Source organism: Ranitomeya variabilis, chromosome 6 (assembly GCF_051348905.1).
Source record: "Ranitomeya variabilis isolate aRanVar5 chromosome 6, aRanVar5.hap1, whole genome shotgun sequence".
In the NCBI taxonomy this organism is placed as follows: domain Eukaryota; kingdom Metazoa; phylum Chordata; class Amphibia; order Anura; family Dendrobatidae; genus Ranitomeya; species Ranitomeya variabilis.
In genome coordinates this window covers 66,501,161-66,509,329 of record NC_135237.1, presented here as the reverse complement: position 1 = coordinate 66,509,329, position 8,169 = coordinate 66,501,161, and the positions used below count along the sequence as shown (strand labels likewise).

General features: G+C 40.0%; 1 long non-coding RNA gene across 1 annotated transcript; it reads right to left on the bottom strand.

The window, feature by feature from the left end:
- Positions 1-1,164: 1,164 nt before the first annotated feature.
- LOC143783440 (uncharacterized) lies at positions 1,165-7,119 on the bottom strand. The gene is made up of 2 exons (XR_013217171.1): positions 6,994-7,119; positions 1,165-1,405 (listed from the first exon to the last, which is right to left on the bottom strand). It is a non-coding gene; the product is annotated as an uncharacterized LOC143783440 (long non-coding RNA).
- Positions 7,120-8,169: the final 1,050 nt, after the last annotated feature.

Here is an 8,169-nt window from a genome sequence, read left to right as displayed (position 1 = left end):
CGCCTTCATAGAGAAGTATAGCATAAAGTTTGAGCTTGCTCTGTAACTGAACTGTGCCAATCACACACATGAATGAAACAGATGCTAAGCCAAGTGGCTAGTTACCCCAGTCTTGTCTCTACTGAACCTGGGCCTGACCGGCACCCTAAGCATATAGCAGATGAAAGACTCAGGCGTTGAGCCAAGGGAATGAAACCGCATAAGTGTGCAACCTGCCTGCCAATTTGTACAGACTAAGAGCAAAGACTCACACACAAACGTGCAGACAGAGTGGTAGAGTAGCCACCCACACACACCAAACATAAATGATACTAGCGCACCCGCGTGCGCCACTGAGAGCCTTTTATAGACTAAGCTTCAACCCCAAAAACTCATGCCCAGCCAGCTGTGACATCACCCGTGGGCCAATTCGGAGCCGCCACATCACCAGAGTAGTCAATGTCTGACCACCAATGAGAAGATGCCACGTCATGGACATGCTCAGTAAGGTGATCTCTGGACTTAGACTCCAGAGCGCAAGGCTGCACCTGCATATCACTGGTTACCATAGACTTGACTGGAGAGCCAGCAGTAACCAAACGTATACCACAAGCCTGAGCAGGACATTGGGACTGACGTCTGTGCTGAGCAGCAATCCCAGTGGCCAGACCAGAACGGGAGACCACAGAACCAGACGATGCCTGGGATCTATCTTGTGCAGCGGGAGTAACCCGATGCCTAACACACGTTTCCTATAAATAGGTCCATTCTTATTAATATTGTTTTTTATATACATTTTATGTCATTTTTTGTATATATATTTAAAAGAACAATGTAGGATGAATCACTCCTCCTCCTTCCTCTTTTGTCTTCCCTCCCTCTCTCACACTGGGCTATATAAGAAGGATCAAATTCATTTTCTCCATACACCTGAAGAAGGCTGCAAGCAGCAGAAACGCATTGTGTACATAGCTTTTATCAGTTTGAGTTAAAAAAATTTTTTTACCTACAAGCAACCTGAAAAAAAAAGACAGCTCCATTCCCTGGCCCTCCTGTCTGGCAATATTAAAACCTTACCATTTGTCAAGTGACATACATGTGGACAAGGGCTTAGAAGGACTGAGACCCGGCTAATGGCACGCAGCCATAGGGAACTACATGAATATAATGTCCAGCAAAAAGAAAGTGAGGCCACACCTTTATTTGCACAAAGTTCAAAAAACTGAAACAAAAAATCTAAAGAGATGAACTGGAAAACAGGCTGGCGTGTATGTAGCGTGTAAGAGTAGGTTCACACTGGCCAAGAAACAGACAAAATCCAAGATAAAAACATGATGTTGCTTCATGTGCTGATGAAGAGCCATAGTTCCTAATCCATTCAAGTTGTGACAACCATGGTTTATTTTCCTTCTGGAGAGCTTGCACACTGCAAAAGATTCGTCAGTTAGTACCTTGGAAAAGAAATCTCAAACCTAAGATGCTTACACGTAGTACTTGACATAACTATTACCAGAGTTTTCATTGGCTGTTGCGTCTCCTCCACAAACCAGCAATTATGGCCTCACCTGCTTCTGAGCTGATCACAGATGTCTGGATGTTGTCTGCTTTTTATCATTGATACCAACACCTTCCTCCTCTTATGATGTAACTTCTTTAGTATCCGATCTGGCTTTGAGGTATTATCTCAGTGTGGTAGATATTCTGAGCTCCTTGCCCCGTCTCCTGCTTCTCTCCTCAAAATTTGCCACTACCACTTCGGCAGCTAATGTCAGTAGTCCAACTAACATAGCTGACAGAACTACCAACATAGCTAGGCATTTGTGTTCTCCATTTCCTCATCTCATCCAAGTACAAATGCTGACCGTTTATCTTATCCAATAAGTCAACTTTAATAGGTTGTTGTTGATGTGAAATATCTTCTTTAGCCCCTGGCATGCTGAGGTTTGGGGGATTAAAGGACAGAACAGATAGAGGTGTCATTTAGGGAATTGAAAGTCAGCAGTGTAAAAGATTAACTGTTACAGCAGCAGAGGACTGTGCAGAACTCTAACACAAACTGATGGTGTCACTATCAGAGGTAACATCATCCTACTGTGACTGAGATGAGTGATGTGCCATGTATATTTCATAACATCCTTTGCTTTTTCACTACTAATATGCTTTCTGTATGCAAAGGAGGCCAATTTTAGGGTATGTGCACACATCAGGATTTCTTGCAGAAATTTCCTGAAGAAAACCGGAAATTTTCTGCAAGAAATCCGCATTTTTTTTTGCGTTTTCTTCCCGTTTTTTTCGCGGTTTTTTTTAGCATTTTGCAAGCGAAATTAGCTTGCAGAATGCTAAAGTTTTCCAAGCGATCTGTAGCATCGCTTGGAAAACTGAGGACTGACAGGTTGGTCACACTTGTCAAACATAGTGTTTGACAAGTGTGACCAACTTTTTACTATAGATGCTGCCTATGCAGCATCAATAGTAAAAGATAGAATGTTTAAAAATAATTAAAAAAAATAAAAAAATGGTTATACTCACCTGCAGACAGCCGATCTCCTCAGCGGCGACCGTTCCTATAGATGGTGTGTGTGTGCAGGACCTTCGATGATGTCGCGGTCACGTGAGCGGTCACATGAGCGGTCACGCGACCAATCACAAGACCGCGACGTCATCACAGGTCCTTCACACACACCATCTATAGGAACGGAAGCGGCAGCATGCACTGATGAGAGGCGGGAAGACTCCGGGGCCATCAGAGGGTGAGTATATCACTATTTTTTATTTTAATTCTTTTTTTTTTTTACCAATTATACGGTGCCCAGTCCGTGGAGGAGAGTTTCCTCTCCTCCACCCTGGGTACCAACCGCACATGATCTGCTTACTTCCTGCATGGTGTGCACAGCCCCATGCAGAAAGTAAGCAGATCAATGCATTCCTAGGTGTGCAGAATCCCCGCAATTCCGCAAATTTAATGAACATGTTGCTTTTTTTTCCGCGATGCGATTTTTTCGCGGAAAAAAATGCAACATTTGCAGAAGAAATGTGGAATACACTGTAAATAATAGGAGGCATATGTAAGCGTTTTTTTCACGTTTTTATAGCGAAAAAATGAGGAAAAAACGTGAAAAATACTGAACGTGTGCACATGGCCTTAAACTACATTTGGACGTACTACCACCCAAATGTCTGGTGCCAGTGGTGAAGGTGCTGCTGCTGCTTTCAGCTTCCATATTGCTAGATGCTGCTTTATGTTTTTTTTTTTATTTTCTAGTACCCTGTCCATTGACATTGACTCTTCTGATTGACTGCGCTATACCATGAGATGTGATAGCTGCAAGGCATTATGGGAAAGACTGTTCAGCTGTGCCTGAGGTCATATAAGCTTCTGTGGCTGTTGCAATCTTCTGTTTTATGTAAAATGACGGCAGGCATTTTTTTTGGACGATTTGTCAAATCAAGTAGCAAATATTTTGAATTTGCCAAGTTTTGAAAATTTCCTAAAACCCAACCAAAATTAAGTAACCATCAAATCTATTCACACATCTTTAGTGCCAAGTCATACTACATTTGCTCTACACGGTTACAGAAATGTATGGATCACAGCAACATTTCCCAGGCATAATCAACTTTTATTGCCAAGAGTGTTAATGAAAAATTAATTCAACTTCATCTAGTACACTATAGAAATAATTCTTCCATTTTTTTTAATAAACTTTATTTAATGATAAATCATTATAATAATATGAATATTGTGAAGATCCTTTTCCTTAAATAACTCTGCTTGATGCCAGAGTAAAACGACTACAAAATCTGAATATAGATTTATGATGAGGGTACAAGGCATAAGTGGTCTAGAAGCAGCTTTATGAAGTATACACAACAGCTCAATCATCACAAATCAGCTAGGTGAGGATTTTTTTTTTATAGAATTTGAAATACTCATTACTGCATGTTCCCCTTGCTTCTAATTACTTTAATTAGGAATGAGATATGAGAGTATGATGTTCTAATTATAGACATATTTTTTCAAATAGTTTTTTCTCTGGTTGATTTGATTAATTATAACGGAAATAGAAAATCTTTCCATAAATTAAAGTACTTATGTAAACTCTTGAAATGTCATTTATGTGCATTACGTCATGTCTTAACTTCTGGAAGATTAGTGATGATAATAATAATAATAATACTTTGTTCTACTAAAATAAATATTGTCTCTGTAATGTGTTTTATTTTTATAATTCTCGAAACAAATGTAGGAAGGAAAGAAAATGGAGGCATTTTTTGAAGTTCCTGGCTTCCACTGGAAATTCTGTAATCTGTGCCTACTTATGTGCTCGAGAGGCCTTTAGGCTCCTTCAAGCATTATTCAAGACCAGGGATATGACCCTGCACCCGATATATAGCAAAGAGTTATCTAATTGTAAAGCTTTTTATTCTTAGAAGAAATATATTTGTTAAAAATGATGGTTCAAAAAAACCCAGGTTCTCGATGAATCTTTGGCATGGCCAAATAGTTTATTGCACCGTTTCACCTGCTTGTGTTCCATCTCACCCTGCCAGGTACGGACTGGGGTTGAAATTCAGCCCTGGCATTTCAAATCACACAGGCCCATGCTGTCCCCATCCCCAAGCACCAGATGTGGCAATATTACTAATGTTACCCTGGATGGAGGAAAGGAAGATTTACTACAAGACCAATATTTCTTATGTGACCTGCTGGGGTGAGGGGGTAAGTGACGGAGTCAGCGACTTTGTGCTCCTTCACAACTCTTAACAGTATGGGTGTCTTGAGAACACAGATTCTGCTAACAACGTAGCAGACAAGGCAGCCCATGACCAGACAGGCCCTTCTGGCATTTATCCGACCCTGCTCCCTGCCCATTTCTGCCTCCTGTAAAACCAAAGCTGTCAACTAAGGTAGAGGAGGATGGAGTTAGATGAAAAACAAATAGGTGGGAATGTGCGCTGAACTACTCAGCCATGCCAAGAGTGTACATGTTAGGTTTGAACAGTCATTTTGTGCTGACAGACTCCTTTTTAATCCAACCAGTATATAAACAAGAATTGGTCAACATATCTATTAATAATGAAACATTAATAATATACTTTCTATATGTTGTTATATACCTTTGCTTGCATGTTAATTCCTAATTAAAACTGTAAACCAGTGGCTGCAAAGTAAAAATTGATGCACATTGATTCATTGCTTACTGCTGCATTAACCCCTTCACGACATGCCCCGTACTAGTACGCCGCATGTCGTGTGTCCCCCTTTGATGTGGGCTCCGGCGGTGAGCCCACATCAAAGTCGCGACATTTCAGCTGTTTTGTACAGCTGACATGTGCGCGCAATAGCGGCGGGTGAAATCGCGATTCACCCGCCGCTATTTACCAGTTAAATGCCGCTGTCAAACGCTGACAGCGGCATTTAACCGGCGCTTCCAGCTGCGCGGCCAGAAACGCTCGCATTGCCAACCCCGTCACATGATCGGTCCTTGAGACCTCTATGGTTACTGATCCCGGCTAGCTGTGAGCACCACCCTGTGTTCGGCGCTCATAGCAAGCCTGTAATTAAGCTACATAGGAGCGATCTGATGATCGCTGCTATGTAGCAGAGCCGATCAGGCTATGCCAGCTTCTAGCCTCCCATGGAGGCTATTGAAGCATGGCAAAAGTTAAAAAAATATATTTTAAAAAATATGAAAAAAATAAAAAATATATAAAAGCTTAAATCACCCCCCTTTCGCCCCATCCAAAATAAAACAATAAAAAAAATCAAACATACACATATTTGGTATTGCCGCATTCAGAATTGCCCGATCTATCAATAAAAAAAGCATGAACCTGATCGCTACACAGCATAGCGTGGAAAAAATTAGAAACGCCAGAATTACAAACGATTTTCATTCACATGCTCACATTTTGTGAAATGCATACCTTTTGAATCCACTCTTCTAAGTAAATTAAGTAGTTTAATTACTTATATAAATACACAAAATCTAAGATAGAAATAATATGAACATATACTCTGCTATAAGTAAAAAGCAATAGTGTATATAAATGACATAGGGTACTTAGTAAACACTGTTTTTAATTTAAAAAAAAAAAAGCGTAAAAGCCATCCCATCAGCGCCAGGGTGTATCCAGTTGGGACGGTCCTAACCTCTAGCATTAAAACCTTACCATGTGTGAAAAATGACAAAAGGGCTGAGCAGGACAAGGGCTCAACTGTGGACACTCAACCATGGGAAGCTATATAAACATAATGCCCAGCTCAAAGAGTGCAAAAACCTAAAGCAAAACCAAAAGAAATGAGCTGGAGTATCAGTTGCTATAAAAGCAACATATAGGACCATGTTCTCACTGGCCATTAAACAGTCAAAACCTAAGATAGAAATAATAGCGGACATATATCCTGCTATAAGTAAGTAATAGTGCATATAAATAACAGGGTATTTAGTAAACACTATGTTTGATCAAAAAAGCATAAGAGCCATCCCACCAGCGCCAAGGTGACCCAGTCCGGTTTTACTTACATAAATAAACATAAAGTTTTGAAAACTAACCTGAAATGTTTGTGTGTGATGTGTAAGATGTGAATTCCTTCTATATTTCACAGTAGGTTTGGCCCCCGTTTTACTAATAGATGTATCAATGAATAAATAACCATGTTCTCACCCACGTAATACTCCTACAGAATATTTTAGGGCACTAAACATCGCGTTGGATTAATGAAAAACAATGATGAAAAAAACGCCGATCGAGTTATGCAACTTCACTGGTTCTGCCAAGGGTTGATACTTTACAAAGTTAAGAGCAGACATCCAGCACACCTGTGTACATTGGCAAGGAATTAAAACAACAAGTCAAACAGGCAAACATCCAATTAGCTGTCAAGAGTACGATTTATATTAAGTATTTAATACACTTTTTCTAAGCCGGCTTTAACTAATGCTCAAAGGACATGTACAAGGCATTTGGAAATAGACGGAGTAATTTTTTAATGATAAAAGATGTCATTACCTGCTAATAAAATGTAAAATGATCATCAGAAATTGACACCTGGCAAAATGGCTTCCTTCATTGTCAGTATATGTAAGTGACAGATTATCTAGTAAGAATTTAAGAATTTAAGGTCGCACACTTAGTTTGCTGTGAGATGGAGAGGTATTCCCCATCAGGATAAAGATGGATTCTGAATTATGTTCTGGATAGTATCCGTAATGATTTGATGATGTCATCCGAGTGACATCATAGATCACTACAGTGTTGTCTCATTGATAAAGATGCATCAAGAACAGACATAGTAGTAGACACATACTTAAAGGAGATGTCCAAATTCAGTAAATTATCACCTTTCCAAAGGATAAGAAACCTTTCCACTCAGTGCCTGACTAGGTGATAACTTGCCAAATTGTGACAGCTCGTTAAAGACAGTCATAAGACCATGCTATTTTATGCCTTTATATCCTGTTTAGGGGTGCTCAATCAGGTAGCGAACAGTGATGAAAATCGTGTGGTACTCTAGTGCTCGTACCCCATAAGTGAATTATCTGAGCTGGGCACAGAGATAGACAGAGGAGAGAGAGAAAGAAGAGGGGAGAGAGAAAGAGGAGAGAGAGAAAGAGAAGGGGGGGAGAGAGAAAGAGAGAGATGGGAGAGAATGAGAGAGGTGAGAAAGAGGAGAGAGAAAGAGAGAGAGGAGATAAAGAGAGGAGAAAGAGAAAGATGAGAGAGAAAGAGAGAGAGGAGAAAAAGAGAGAGGAGAGAGGAGATAGAGAAACAGAGAGAGAAAGATAGAGAGGAGAGAAAGAGAGAGAAAGAGGAGAGAGAGAACGAGAGAGAGGATAGAAAGAGAGAGAGAGAAAGAGAAAAGGCACGAGGTTGCCATTCATGTCGATTATGCTTACTACTTCAGCCGAGCACGCGCGAGCATCCAACGTGTTCTATTCGAGTACCGAGCACTTGAACATTTCACTTCTCAATCAACACTAAGCCTTATATAATCATCATAATTTGTGTGCAACTTCAACCATTTTTCAGCCAAAAATCCCAAGAATCGGAATATCAGCACTACAGTAACAATATACTTTATGCTTTGCCTTTCATATAAATAAATTGGAATGCTCTAAAAATTAAAGGTCTACAAGATCTAAAAGGAAATTAAAGATATCCAAGGAAAAAATTACCTATATTTAT